The following is a 15,444-nucleotide window of genomic DNA, read 5'->3' on the forward strand; positions in this document are numbered from 1 at the left end:
TGCACGATATCGAGGTACATAAAAAGTATGCGATAAAAAATGCTTTGATGTTTTTGATTAAAGACACTGATATACATATTACATTATCGTAAAGTAAACATATGACGCTAGTGTGATATTGAACCTTATCATTGTGTTGATTTAACACAAATCTCCACATTGGAAATTTGCATCTGAAACTTTAAGATGCAGATTTACGTGTCGACTTTCCTCCCGCTTAATCGACATCATGAATAAATAACCCCTGAAAAAAACTAGCACTTCAATTTTTTCTTCTTCAAAACTCACACATTTGAATTGTGCAGGATTAGATATCATATATACATATATATTCATATGGGGCATCCCACGCCGAATCGGATAGCATTCTGCTATTGCACCTCCGATTTTTTTTTTAATTATTTATATTATGGTACAATTTTGAAAAAAAATCGTTTTTTTTTCTCCAAATTTCCGTAACTTTAAGAAAAATGGGCTGAATAGGATGTTTGTTTCTTTTTAGTAGATTTCATAAAAATCTAACTATTGTATTTGTCCTTATGATGGAATTTTCAAAAAATTTTGCTACCTCTAGACTCAGCTCGACGAGCTGAGTCAGGAAATACATTTGGTTCAAAAGTTTATATATGTATTTATATATATATATATATGTATATATATATATATATATATATATATATATATATATATATATATATATATATAATATAACGCGCCGTTCTCCAACGATAGCCTCCGCAATTCTACACCGATCTTAATGAAACTCAGTATAGTTATTCTATGGACGATTACCTTGGATGAGTTCGAAGATGAGCCAATTCGGCCAATAAGTTTAGAAGTTATGGTTAATTGAAATTTTGTAAAATTTCCAAAAAAAATTTGTTTACTCGTTTAACAGGATGTAACTTTCCAACGGAGTGAGATAGCTTATTTTTGTTTCTTCTATGTGAAAGCTCGTTCGATTGCCTACAATTTTGACTATACAACTCATTGATTTAACCATTTTTTCTAATAGATAAATGGTTTTGAAAATTTACAATTTATTGTAAAAACTAATTTTATGCAGGTTTTCACTTTGATTATAGCTACAATTTTAAACCGATCGCCGTGAAACTTAGTACACGTAGCTTGTGGTTGACTACCTTGTTCGAGTTTGAAAACGAGCTCAATCGGTTGATTAGTTTAGAAGTTATAGCATTTCAAAATTTTCAAATTGTCCAAAATTCATATTTTTACTTATTCTTTCTTTAATATCTTTTGAATGTGATAACTTATCGACTTCCTATAAAATTCATCTGAAAGCTCTTCAAATAAGCTTTAATTTTCATGCCTATATATGTGCCTAGACCACTGAAATTACTTATTTTACCATTCATTTAATGAAATTTTGCTATTGCATTAGTTCTTCTACTTCTTAGTAAATTCATGGAGCTATTTAAATTTATATTATTGCAGTGTGACACCTATAAAATTCAAACATCTCAATTCAGTGGGCATATACAATTTTGTTTTATCGACAGTGTATAAATGATATGATATATCAATAACAGTATTAACATTAGTTATGATGATAATATTCTCTATATCTACTCGTCGTTTGATATTCTAATAGGCTTTTTATTCCAAATATTAGTACTAATTTTAAGTACGACACTTTGATATATCACAATCAAATTGTAATCTTAGATTATTATATTAGTGGATTTTATTGAAAGAAAATTATTGCCTTTGTCCTTATGGTAGAATTTTCGAGGAATAAAACCATAATATATCATAATTCTTTGAATAGGATCCGAAATACCATTGGTCCGATAGTTTTAATATATGCATAGGTATCTTTAAATAACGTCAAATCAAAACATATAGTGCATTATCATCAAAAATTCTTCTGAAGCTCATTTATTTAGCTTCAATTTTTGGCATTACACTTATAATTTTTTGATTTTTTTTGTTTTATCATCTTGAGAATTTTTCAGAAAATGTCAAAAAAAATTTTGTTTCGTTATTAGCTTTTATTTGAAAGGTGAAAATAGTCAAATAATGAGAAATCTACTTCCATTTCGGCTGCCGAATGGCCTTTTTTTTTTTTTAATTTTTCTTTTTTACGACACTTTTAGAATACAGAATAAAAAAGATTTCCAGAACCTTATTTCTATGAATTTTTTAAATTTTGATTATAAAATGTTGATTTCCAAAAAACACTTAGCTTTCGATTTTCTTTCAAATTTTTTCTAAAAAACTGTCACTTACCCCGCAACTTATAAGCCTAGTCCTTTAATGGACAAATGATAGGATCTGATTTTTTCGAATTTTTAAAGTTGTATATTTCAGCTATCTGCACTAAAAGTAAGTGATGATCGATTTTCTAGGTCTACTAGCAATAATATTTGCCATTTATGAAATTAAATAGATGTGATAATATAATAGATTATGATTGGATACGTTTGGTTAAATAAATAACAACATAAGGTTATTGAATTCAGAGTAAATACGGAGTGAATACGGCTCTTATTCCAATTCGCATTCACTCCCTCACTCTCGGTTTCTTAATGTAGAAAAAAGAAACGGTACAAAATTTTCTAAATTTAATTTTTATAGAATTTTCGAGCTCTGAACATTAAATGTTGATTTTTTAAAAGCAGGTAGCAACCTATTTTCTTCAAACTTTCCTTCAAAATATTGTCACGCATCATGCAACGTTAGGATTTTATTCCTTAGATAATAAAGATCTTTGAGTACCGTAACTTTCCATTCACATAAAATACTGATGTAATATAAAATTAAATAGGAGCCATACCAAAAACCTTATGTTGTTATTTATTGAACTAAAAATATACGGTGTAACGGGGTGAAATTTGTTCTTTTTAAATTCAAATTCAAATTCGACTCGCGCCAAAACGAAAGTGACCTCCTCCTACAACAAAGGCCGATAACCGAACAATTTACTCATCGCCGGGGTCACTGCTGTCGAGTTTTGGGACAGTTTGTTTTAGTAGACGTTGGCCAGCCTGCAAGTGAAGGGTACGAGGCTCGGCGTTTTGCGAGCGACGCTCTCTCGGTTCTTGGCATTCATCAGCGACGGACGCAATTCCCGCACTGTTATCTATCTATCTATAAAATTACATTACAACATCCAGTGTCAATTACACATATACGCCATTTGCCAAGAGCGCATAAGCCCACTGGTGAGTGGAAGCTTATTTTGAGTTATAATAAATTACTTGGAATATTGGAGAATTGGATGGAAGTGTTTTTGGGACCTGGTGAAGGAGGATTGTATTCGAGGAGGTTAAAGGACTGGAGGATTGTTGGAGTTTGTTGGAGAGGAGAGGATTGGCAGAGGTCAAAAGAGAATCGTTGGAGTTTAATAGTGTTAAAGTGAGTGGAGTTTTGCCTTGTTGAAAATCGATTGTAAAGTTTGTTATTTATAAAATTGTAACAGTAGAGTCATTTATAATTTTGTCATAGTAGAGTCAGTTATAATTTTTGTCAAGTCGAGTCTGTCGTAGTTTTTATAGATTAGAATCACATCATTGCATCAGCCATTTGTAAAAATTGTTCACATCCATATAAAAATTTGTAAGACGACCTCGTCTTGAGTAAACGCCAGACTAATTAATTTACATAATCTACGTATTAATTAATTTCATAAACATTTCCCCTACAAGTATAAGTAACGACAAATTTCTCTCTTCTAAACTTTATTCACTGCGTGGTCCAGTCGGGGTTTACCCTCATCTTGAGGTACTGAGACAGTCAGACAGGTTTTGCAAAACACCTCAAGTTTTGCACATGTGTGGGACACTTATTATATTGAGACCACAATCAAAATTAATATAATAAGCACACCCATTACAACGGTCATAACCCGAATGGAAAAATATATATATGAAAATAATATGCAACATATATGTCACATATGTAACATATATGTGCGCAAAAAAAATATGTCGACTAAATTTTCAGGTAATTGTATGCATGAATGAAAATATGAATGCTTACATTAAATTAAAACTATATAATGTAGCCATATAAGTAAACGTATACGTAGACATTTATGCCGTCATATATCGAGAAATACACTCATGCCGTAAATTAAAGGAACAGATAAATTTTAGAAATTTTTTAGTGATTTTTGCAAGGCTGTAACTTCGTGAAAAATAATCGTATCGAAAAAAAGCATTTTGTAGCTTGAAATCAAAAATTTTTTTAATTTTGTCTTTTTTTCGAGAGAGTCCACGGGCTGCGAAAAATTTATTTCATCTAAACTAATGCATAGGTCAGTTAGCAAATTTAATCAGCTTTAATTTGCATTTTTTTGAGATTCGTACGACAACTTGTCGCTGAGATATCAGCCTTCAAACGAACAATGATTCTTTTGGGTTTGATCATTGATTTTTTCAGGTATCAATGATCGCACAGTAAATTTGAGGGTGGCGTTTGAAACTTGAAGAAATTGCCTACAAGAACCTTTCATCATTTAAGAAAAAAAAAATTTTTTTTAATTTTTAACATCCATAAGAAGAAAGTACAAAAAAATGACTTTTTTCGGTTTTTTAGTTAATCAACCGCTACTCTGTAAATATCGATGAAAAAACTAATCTTGCCAGGGACTTTTTTAGCTCAATATAACCCCGATAACCCTGTAAACTTCAAAATAGATCTATCGAACCGTTTTTTGGGGGTGATTGATCAAAGTTCTGTAAACAATTAAAGAAACAAGTTTTGTTCCTTTAATTGTCTAATCATAATCATCACGAAAAAATAATTTTTTTTTTACTTTTCTTTCTTTTTTTGCGTTGGTTACTAACTAAATGTGAGGAAGAAAGGAAAATCACAAAAAATTTCCAAAAAATGTCAAAAGGGTCAAAGAAAACAAATAAACTAAAACTTGTTTTTTTTGTTCGATAAATTTTTTGTGACATTTTTTGGAAATTTTTTCTTTTTCCCTCACATTTACTTAGTAACTAACGCAAAAATGGAAGAAAAGTAAAAAAAAAATATTTTTTCGTTATGACGATGATTACACAATTAAAGGAACAAAACTCGTTCCTTTCATTGTTTACACTGTTAGAAGTATTTATTTAATATAAATAAATGCATTTATTTGAAATAGTTTTTTTAGCCTTATTTGGTTGAAATAAAGTGTTATTAAGTATCAATAAACATACGTTTGAGTCAAATAAATTTTATTTTAATCAAATATATCATTATGTTCAGCCAAATAATACCTTATTAGCTGAAAAGATATACTATAATATTTTATTTTCTTATATATTTTGTATAATGATTGTGTTGCAATCAATTTAAAATCAATTACTGTGTGTATTATTTACTTTAAAAAATCAAAATTAAATGGTACTGTAAATTGTTTGTCATAACCCTACTTAAGTAGGTTCATTTATTATTTCTTTCTATTTCAATAAGCCATTTATTAACTATTAATAAATGGCTTATTTGTCTCAAATAAATCTCATTTAATAAATCATTTGTTAACTATTAATCAAACTTATTTGGCTCAAATAAATACTTCTATCAGTGTAGAAGAAAAAAATTTGGAAAATCCAAAAGTGCACGACTCGTAATGCTCATATATTATGAAATAATAAATAACAATAAAAAAAATGGCGGGAAGTGCGAATAAATTTAAAATATATACAATTCTCTTTCATTAAAACTTGTCTTGTTTTTTATTATGTTATTATTTTTTTATAATTATAAAAGAACTTATTCAAAATATCTCGATTAATAACAAAAAAAAAATAAACGTAAATAAAAACAAAAATAAAAAAAAATTGAATTGAAAAAAAATTCAGGCCTACCAATTAGCAAAAAAAACAGCTGTTCTAGGACGGTAATGCACAAGCGCCCCTAGCGGAATAAATGTCCGTATAATGTATAGATATATCACCATCCATGTTAGTTTTACATAGATATATAGATATATAGTTATACAGCCTTTTTTATTCTTTTATTAATTGTAATTAAACGACACTGAGTTACCTAGCCATTTGCAATAGGAGACCTACAATTATTTCAAAGAATTTTTTAAAAAAAAATTTGATTCAATTACTGCATTTTTTCGCAAGTTATCGTGTATACGGGTTTCATACTTAACGGACAGGAAATTTTTTAAAACTATTTTTGATGTTTTTTCCGTTTTTATTCAACTAAATAAATTTTTGAAAAGTATGGAATTAATCTCCATTAAATTTTCTTCAAAATAGTATGCAAACCATCTTAATTCCGTAAACTAACAAGGGTATAATAATTGATTAGTTACCGAAGTGAGGCGAAAAAAAATTTTTCGATCGTAAAGCACGAACGAGTCGTGCAATATACAGGGCAATGTAAGTTTTGTATACTTAGCTCAATATATTTGATATAACAGAGTTTTTTTTTTCTTTATTCTGTAAAGTTACATGTTTGTTAAGTAATTACTAATTAATTTATATTTGTTTTTAGGTCAAGAAACTCACTCGTATCGCCTTTATTTTTTGGAACTTACCCTGCTAAATAAAAAAATCCAGGTGATCATCACAGGCCTGGTAAAAGCGACGTCCAAAATTCATTCTTGTTACACATTGAAGTAAGAACAAAATAAAATTACTCCTCACAAAATGAACTTGACGTATCAAACGTTTAAGAAAGAAGTCAGAAATTGATTTGCAAAGTGAGCGAATAAACTTAGAGGATCTGGTTTAGGCGTGAAGGAATTTTAACAACTAAAAACTGCATAAAGTTAATAGATAAATAATTTAGGTCTTTGTTTATACTTTATACACTTAAAACTGGTAAGAATTGACATTAGATAGCGATTGCGACAAGATAGATAAGCGACAGCGAATGCGACAAGTTAAGCGGTTTTAGAACACAAGGTTGAAGTTAACAAAGCACGTTGTAGAATAGATCTTGAGACAGCGTCGTCCTCCTTCGTTGCCGCTCAGAGGTGACGTGGCAGCATGGCTGCAGTAATGAATTTTCCCATTGGCTTAAAAGCGCGCCAACAGGAAATAGTTAGCCGCCAATTTTTCTGATTGGCCGGCTGGTAGCGGGTTCTCATGCCGTCTTGACACGGTCATGGGCAAGAAATTGTATGTGTTGGGCCCAAATAGCGAGTGACCCGACACTATTCTGACATTCGAGTCAGTAGCGAGTTCGACTACTCTCGGTCGTAGCGGAAATGCACGAAGCTTTTCAAATTGTCTAAGCTCGTGACTGAACAGAATTTTAAAAATTTGGATGTAGAAATTTTTGATCGTTAGTGAACATCAATTTAACCCTTAACGGCCACACGGGGTGATTAGTAACCCCAGGCTTAAAAAAAGTGGGATTAGAGGTCTTAAACCTTTCAAATAAATACAATAAACGCCATCTGCCGGTAGCAGGTATGTGTGAGATGTGACTTCACTACATAGAAAGCCAACGAAATGCACAGTGGCGTTGTGAGCGTTCGTTTTATCGGCCTGGGGTAACTAGTTACCCCAGTGTGGCCGTAACCGCAGTTCAGTCACAATATTTATTTTATTTTTATCAACTTATTTCAGTGTCAATTGATAAAATAAAGGTAAGTTGTTCATTTTCTATGGACACCATTTAAATATAGTGGAAACCTAAAAACGGCACTATACTATATTCCATTCAATTTGATCTATAACTTTTTCAGCCTGTATTTTGCCTCCATAGTAATTTTGCAAAATAACTATACTTTTTGAAGAATTGGTGGATACTGTTATTTTTTTATGGTAGTGGTATATATTGTGCGGATAACCCTAAAGTTTTAGTCGTTAATATCGCAAAATGGCGGAGGAGTGAATTTTTTTGCAAAAAAAGCCATTTTTTCAGAATTTTGACCTATATGACCCGTTTTTAGAACACCATCTATAAATTAATCAAGTTAAACCATTAGAAGTATTGAAGAACTCGTCAACGAACATGACCCAATTAGTTAAAAGTCTCAAAAACATTTACAAATCTTGTCTGGCCGGGTTTTTCAGCGTGGGGTAATGAGTTACTCCATGTGGCCGTTATGAGGCCTGAGGGAGGTGTGGCCGTTAAGGGTTAATACTTAAAACTTCTGGTTAATTTTTATAATTAATTTAAATCAGGTTCTAGAATATTTTTATAAATTAATGAATGAGTTTGAACTATTTCATTTTCGTATGATACTTCAAGTAAAAGATACGTAATTAATATCATCAAAACATTTTTTCCCTTTTTTTTTTAGACTGAAGATGAATTAAGAGTTTACCAGACAAAAAGAAAAAAGATTTATTAAAATTACCAGTTAACAATTCAACCCTATGCTGTTATTTGTGGTCCGATAGGAAACATAGTTTCTTCATCTGTTTATGTGGATGATGTAAAATTTACTTTTAATTCACCTATAGAAACCATCGATTCGTGCTTAAAATTGTTTTACAGCTTAAATGCCAAGTTTACGTTTGAGTGTGAACCGACGTGGATATTTCTGGCCAATTTTATGTATGAACTTGAAGAAAATCCTTCATGTCAGGCAGTGTTCAATTTGATTAATCAAATGAAAAAATAGATTGCATTGAAGTTTCTTGTAATATTTATGTGGCTAATTGTTCAAAATAACTTAAAACTGAATATGTGTCAATAGATTTGTGATACTCATAATCAGAGGTTTTTTCATTATTAATAACTATATATTTTAGTAGTTATTAATTACTTTTAAGTTGCAATGGAATTTAATCAGGACATTCAAGAAAACATTCTTTGTTCAGTCACGAGCTTGATTAAATTCAAAAGCTTCGTGCATTTTCGCTAGTCCGGGAGTTGCCGAACTCGCTACTGACTTTAAGGTCAGAATAGTGCTGGGTCACTCGCTATATGGGCCCAACACTTGTAATTTATTGCTCATGACCGTGTAAAAACAGCATGAGAACCCGCTACTAGCCGGCCAATAAGATAATCCGTATTATATTAGCCGGCCAATCAGAAAATTCGTCTCATAACGGCGTACTTGGCTGCCAATAAGAAAAGTCGGCTACTAACTGTTTCCTGTTGGCGCGCTTTTAAGCCAATGGAAAAATTCGCTGGGACAGCCATGCTGTCAACGTCACCTCCAAGCGGGAACGAATGAAGGCGCCATCGTTTCATCATTATATTCTACAACGTGCTTTTGTACCGTATACTTCGTGTATCTAAAACTGTTTCTCTAATTACAAGTATTTTTTGGTGTTGAATAAAACTAAATCGCTCTGCTAATTATTCCCAATATTTAGTCAGTAAATTAAGGCTGCTATTTATTGAGAATAAATAAAATGTCATTCACGTGTAATTAATATCTGAATTAATTCCGTGAATCTAATCGCTCTTAAACACGTGTTAATTATTATACGTGTAATTTACGGCGCATTCGCTTAAGTACATTATTGCCGCATTCGCTCAAGTACATTATTGTCGCATTCGCTATTAAGTGTATATTCTTACAGTTTAAGGTGTATATAAGTGTAAATAAATCTATAATTTATTCTTTATTAATTCTTGTGTAATTTTTAATTGTTTAAAACCTCACGCCTAAACCAGATCCGTTTTGTTTTATTCACTCAATTTACATTCTTAAATTTACTTTGAAACTTTATGCTAATAATCTTATACCTTGAAATGTAGTGCAAACTTTTATTGACTATAGACGTGAATTTATAAATAATATCTTGGTGCCATCTTTAGAGCAACAAATTTGTTTATTGCTCCATAATAATTGTTGCGGCAATAAAATCGATGATGTTTAAGCTATTTTATACAATAGTAGAACATTATTCAATATCCTGTTCAACATTGTTGCAACAGGACACCTGAGATTTGAGCAGTACAAAAGAAAGGGATATTACATCAAACCTGAGAACATTGGAATCAGTCAAACTGAAGTCGAAAAAGTTAAAGGAGATCAAATAGTTACTGAAAACGAAGATGTTCATGCAGTCCATATTCCACTACAATCGAAATTAACTCGTTTTTACGCCAGGAAAAAAAATCATTTCAAACATAATGCAAGGTTCTCTGTTCAAAAAAACGATCTGAATCACATGCAGATGAATTATATTTACCTATGGGGCATTCCATGCCAAATCACCGAGGTTTTGACCCGACCCCCTGCGATTTCGCTGAAACTTTTTTATCATTTTCTATCCTACCAAAGACATTTGTCTAAATTTTTTCAGATTTGTATACTCAACCGAAAAAAATTACGAATTTTTACAAAAAAAAACGCTCGTTTTTTTTTCAATTGCTATAATTTTCTCACAAATTAACCTTTCGGCCAATTTTTTTTTTCAAAATTTGTGTTTTTAAGACAGTATTTAACCCCGCTATTCCCATTTTGTGCCGACTTTCCTTTATATTTTTTTTTTTTCGATTGAAAATAAAAAAATTTCTAAATTTGGCTTATTTTTTATGACTTTGCGCTGAAGTTTTTTTGGATTGTTGTTAAAAGCTCTGTTTTTTATCACAATCGCGGATGGGATGTTAATGTTCATGCAATTGCAATAATTTAATAAGTTAAATTAATATCTTATTAATGTTTCTTTATTTTGAATTTCAATATAGTAACTGATGTGATTTAATAATGAACAAAATGCTTCTATAAATTAATTGAACAAAAATGGTGAATATAAATAAATAAACAAATTCGGTAATAACTTCAAAATGGAATTTGCTTTGAATTTGGGTAAGGATGAGAACTAGGCAAGTCTCAACTAAACGGTTTGGGTTCTTGGTGGTAACTGTCTTATTATTTTTGTCTTGTATCTGAGAGACCCTTTTAACCTCAGGACCCTTGAACTTTATGTAAAAATCTAAGTGTTTAGAAAAGGTGGGAAAAATGACATTGTGATTGGGAATCAGCAATTGTAAGAGTAACAATCCTTGGAGTAGGAGGAGGTATTGCGAGAAAGGATAGACAAGAGAAAAGAGCGAGACATTAGAAAGGCTAGAAATTATTTAGAGAAAACTGGAGACCATATGATATCGACATAGGCTTAGGACAGAAGACATTTAAAGGAAAAAGGCAATAAAGTAATTTAGTTCAGCTGGACGACGTCGTCTGGGAAAATAAGTTTAAATTTTACTTAAGAAATAAATTTTAAGAGGCTATTAGGATTAAGCTGTCAATTATCTAAACTCAAATTCAGAGAAACTCACATTTTGAAGTTTTACAATTTATAAAAAAAAAGGATTTAAATCATAAAACTAAAATATTGTCAAACAATGGAATTAAAATTGGCTATGCTCTCAACGCCGATAGTTGTCTTAAAAAATATTTGGAATAAAATAAAAAATTATAAAATGTTGAACTACAATATTATAAAAATCAGTCATAACTTTAAACAAGCTCAGAAGTTGAATAAAATTGTACAAAAATAATCGTAAAGTGTATCAGGGGCAAGAATTAATTTTTTCGGAGGGAAATTCCTAATTTTTAAGTATAGTAAAACCTAAACTTACAATTAACCTTCTGAATAAGACAATTGTTCGATAAACTACGAAAAATAAAGATAGCCCGAACTGAGAATCGAACCTAGACCATGTCGGTATCGCGCCGAGTGCTCTACCAGGTGAGATATCCGGTACTATACTATATTCCGTTCAATTTGATCAAAAACTGTCTATAAGGCTATCTTTAATTTTCTCAGTTTATCTATAAATTGTTTTATGGAGAAGGTTATTTGTAAGTTTAGGTTTTGCTATATTTAAAAATTGGGAATTTCCCTCTGAAAAAATTAATCCTTGCCCCTAATACACTTTGCGATTGTTTTTGTAGAATTTTATTCAACTTCTGAGCTTTTAAAAACAATCCAGAAAAACTTCAGCGCAAAGTCATAAAAAATAAGCCAAATTTAGAAATTTTTTTATTTTCAATCGAAACAAAAAAAATATAAAGGAAAGTCGGCATAAAATGGGAATAGCGGGGCTAAATACTGTCTTAGTTGAAGTTTTTTTTAAGACAAAAAAATTGAGAATCGAAGGTTTCGGACTTCCAAAAAATGACGATTTTTTTCAAAAAACTGAAATATTTCATGTATCGTGACTTCCAAAAAATTTGTTGTATTATTTTTTAAAAACTACGTTTAAAAACACAAATTTTGACAGAAAAAGTGCCGAAAGGTTAATTTGTGAGAAAGTTATAGCAATTTAAAAAAAAAGAGCGGTTTTGTTAAAAAATTCGTAACTTTTTTTGGGTTGGGTAAAAAAATCTGAAAAAATTCAGAAAAATGTCTTTGGTAGGATAGAAAATGATAAAAAAGTTTCAGTGAAATCAAAGGGGGTCAGGTCAAAACCTCGGTGATTTGGCATGGAATGCCTCCTATACATGTTTTCCACGATGAAGTTGAAACAAAGAATCCACTCGGTAGTCATGCTGGTCGACAGAAAATTGGAGTCACATATGCAACACTTGCATGTTTATCGCCTCATTTGGTTTCAAGGCTAGATTGTATTCTTTAACTACTTTTTTTTATGGGAATGACCGCAAAATATTCGGTAATAAATGGGTCTTTAGAAAATTAATTGATGAAATAAAGATATTACAAAATATTAGAATAGCTTTAACCATTAATAGTGAAACAATACGAGTGTACTTTGAATGCACTTTGATTCTAATAGATAATTTGGGAATGAATGGGATTTTTGGATTTGTTGAATTTTTTTCCGCCCATTATCCTTGTAGGTTATGTAAAATATCAAACGATGTTTTAAAAAAGTCTGTAGTTGAAGATAATTTGTTATTGCGTACTACACAAAACTATGACAATGACGTCAAGAAAAACGACGTAAACGTGACGGGACTTAAAGAAGAATGTGTTGTTAATATTGAAGGACATTATCATGTGTATGAAAATGGTTCAGTCGATATAATGCATGATATCTTTGAAGGGTCGGGAAACTATGAAATGACAATAATATTGTACACATTAATTTATTTTGATAAATTATTAACCAAAGACACAATTACTCGTAAAATGGATCTATTTTAGTATGGACAGTAAGAAAGCGGTAATAAGCCTCCTTCTGCGGCCTTAAATTATGTTAAGGATAAAAAAAAGATACGAATGTCGGCGTCAGAAATGTAATATTTTATTCGTTACTTTGGCTTAATGGTTGGAGGTTTAATACCTTAAACTAATGAAATCTGAAAGTTTCACTTGAAATTACGGCAAATTGCTGACAGGGTGCGCTCCACTAAGCGTTCACAACGCTCAAAACACTCTTTCAGCCGTTCCACATGACGACCACGGTCGTTGTGTTCGCGACGAAAACGTCACTAATGACGTCATTAATTTCGCTCACGCCAAGCTCACGACGACCCATCTTAGGAGGTGGGTCGAAGTGGACGTTGAGAAATTTAGCACGCAATATTTCAAACAAACATGGCGACAGAAAAAATTGTCTTGTACGATTCGGAAAGGGATACCTTAGTGGAAGCTTTTGTTTCTCGAGCAGAAGCTCAACGTGCGACCAAAGGTAAATATATGTTAAATAATTTAAGTAAAATTAATATTCAATTATATTTAAAAACCATTTATACACTGGTCACAGAAATTAAGGGATAGAAAAAAAATCCGAAATTTTTAGGTGATTTTCAACATGCTGTAACTCAGTAAAAAATGGTCGTATAAGAAAACTAAAAAAAGCAAATTGTAGCCTCAAGTTTCTAGTTTTCAGATCTGGACCTCAAAATTTTTTATCATGTACGGTTCCGGAGTAATCATAAGAAAACCAACGACGAAAAAATTTTCAAAATTTTTGCTGGTTTTTCAATACCTCTATGGGCGGCAATAAATTGTTTTGAATAATCCGACTGTCTGACTTTTCTCGGAAATTTTATGCCCTTTAATTTGGTGGCCTTAAAAAGTCTCTACGACGATTTGGTGCCGAGTTATCATTGATCAAAGCAAAAAAGTCCATTTTGGCTTTGATAATCAATAACTCCGGATGTATTGGTCGTACAGAGAATAGAAGCAGGGTTTTGAAAACTGGAAAACATTCTCTATAAGGCAAACCTAATGGCATTTGATACAAAAATTTTTTCTAAAGCGATATTGTTAGGTAAAAAACAGGTCAAAATTCACAAATTTAAGGATATTCGGAAATCTTGCTATAACTTTGGATATAACGGATGAACAAAGGATATCTTCGACTTTTTTTCAACCTCAAAGTGTCCTGAAAAAACCCTGAAAATTTCAAATCGCTGCGATTCTTCTTTCTTAGTGCTCCGAAGCTTTAAATTTATCGATTTTGTCAAAAATCACCATAATTGGTAGTTTCGCGGTTTTTGTTCATTTCTTCGATTTCAAAATGTTTTTTTTTTACCGATAATCTTCATTTCTTTGATCAAAAAGATCGGTTATCGTAAAAAATTGAAAAAAAAAAATTTTGAAAAAAAATTTGATGTTGTGAATATTTGAGATTACATTTGAGAATATTGAGAATATATTTCTTTACGATACTGAAGTCAGCAGACAATTAATAATTTTTAGTTTTATTTAAAAAATAAATTAATACTAAAAAAATATTTCGTAACACTGGCATTCATTGTTTTTCAAAATTTCTACATGTGAATTTTTTTTTTTAATTTTTCTTTTCAATAAATTTTTTATTAACTAAAATTCAAAAATTATCAGATGTCTGCTAATTTCTATATTATATTTCTTTTATGAAAAAGGCCGTGGGACGATAAGGATACCGAATCGGCCCCAGATAGGGATCGGGCTCATTTTTTCAGGGAATGTTTGTACCCATGAGATACTTCGATGCTGCGAGTTTCAGGTCTTTATCTATAACCACTTCGGAGTAAATCGAAAAATACTGAAAATTAGAAAAAATTGATGTTCTCAGAGCGTACTTATTCGATTGATCTGAAAATTGGACATGTTTTGGGGGTTGATTGTAGCTATCTGGAAAAAAAAAGAGCTATTTCGGCTCTCAAAAACCTAAAAAAAAAACGAGTTTATATTATTAATTTCAATTTTTAAGCATCTTAACATTACGACACAGTTATGAAAATATTTTTTTTAAATTCCTCATCTAATTTCCTATGAATCTATGGCCTTTCGAAATTTTTAAAAATGGTACTACATATTGAAAAAAAATCAAAACCATTTTTTGCTCAAAAATCGTGTTTTTCTAATAATTTTACTCATGAACTGATAAAATACAAAACTTACTCGTTTACTAATGTAGAGAAAACCATAAAAGAAATAAAATATCCTTACATTATTAAAATAATTTTTTTTATTTATTAATTTCAACGCTGATATTTCATCCATAAACAATTGAAACTGCAATTAAATATATTAATCTACTACAAATGATAAATAAAATTGTTCTCCTAATTTGTGACTAGTCTTCGTCGCTATCTTCATCAATCACAGGAGTAATATTATCTTTATTAAATAAAGTGTTGAGTATTGCTGCTGG

The 15,444-nt window shown here is 30.8% G+C and overlaps 1 protein-coding gene across 1 annotated transcript in view; it reads right to left on the reverse strand.

Moving 5' to 3' along the window:
* The window catches only part of LOC130672936 (uncharacterized), a 181,972-nt gene extending 175,447 nt beyond the window's left edge, over window positions 1-6,525 (reverse strand). The window contains exon 1 of the mRNA XM_057477753.1: window positions 6,509-6,525. The gene's annotated coding sequence lies outside the window, so the exon portion shown is untranslated. The remainder of the gene's footprint in view (window positions 1-6,508) is intronic.
* Window positions 6,526-15,444: the final 8,919 nt, after the last annotated feature.

This window comes from Microplitis mediator, chromosome 1, assembly GCF_029852145.1.
Source record: "Microplitis mediator isolate UGA2020A chromosome 1, iyMicMedi2.1, whole genome shotgun sequence".
In the NCBI taxonomy this organism is placed as follows: domain Eukaryota; kingdom Metazoa; phylum Arthropoda; class Insecta; order Hymenoptera; family Braconidae; genus Microplitis; species Microplitis mediator.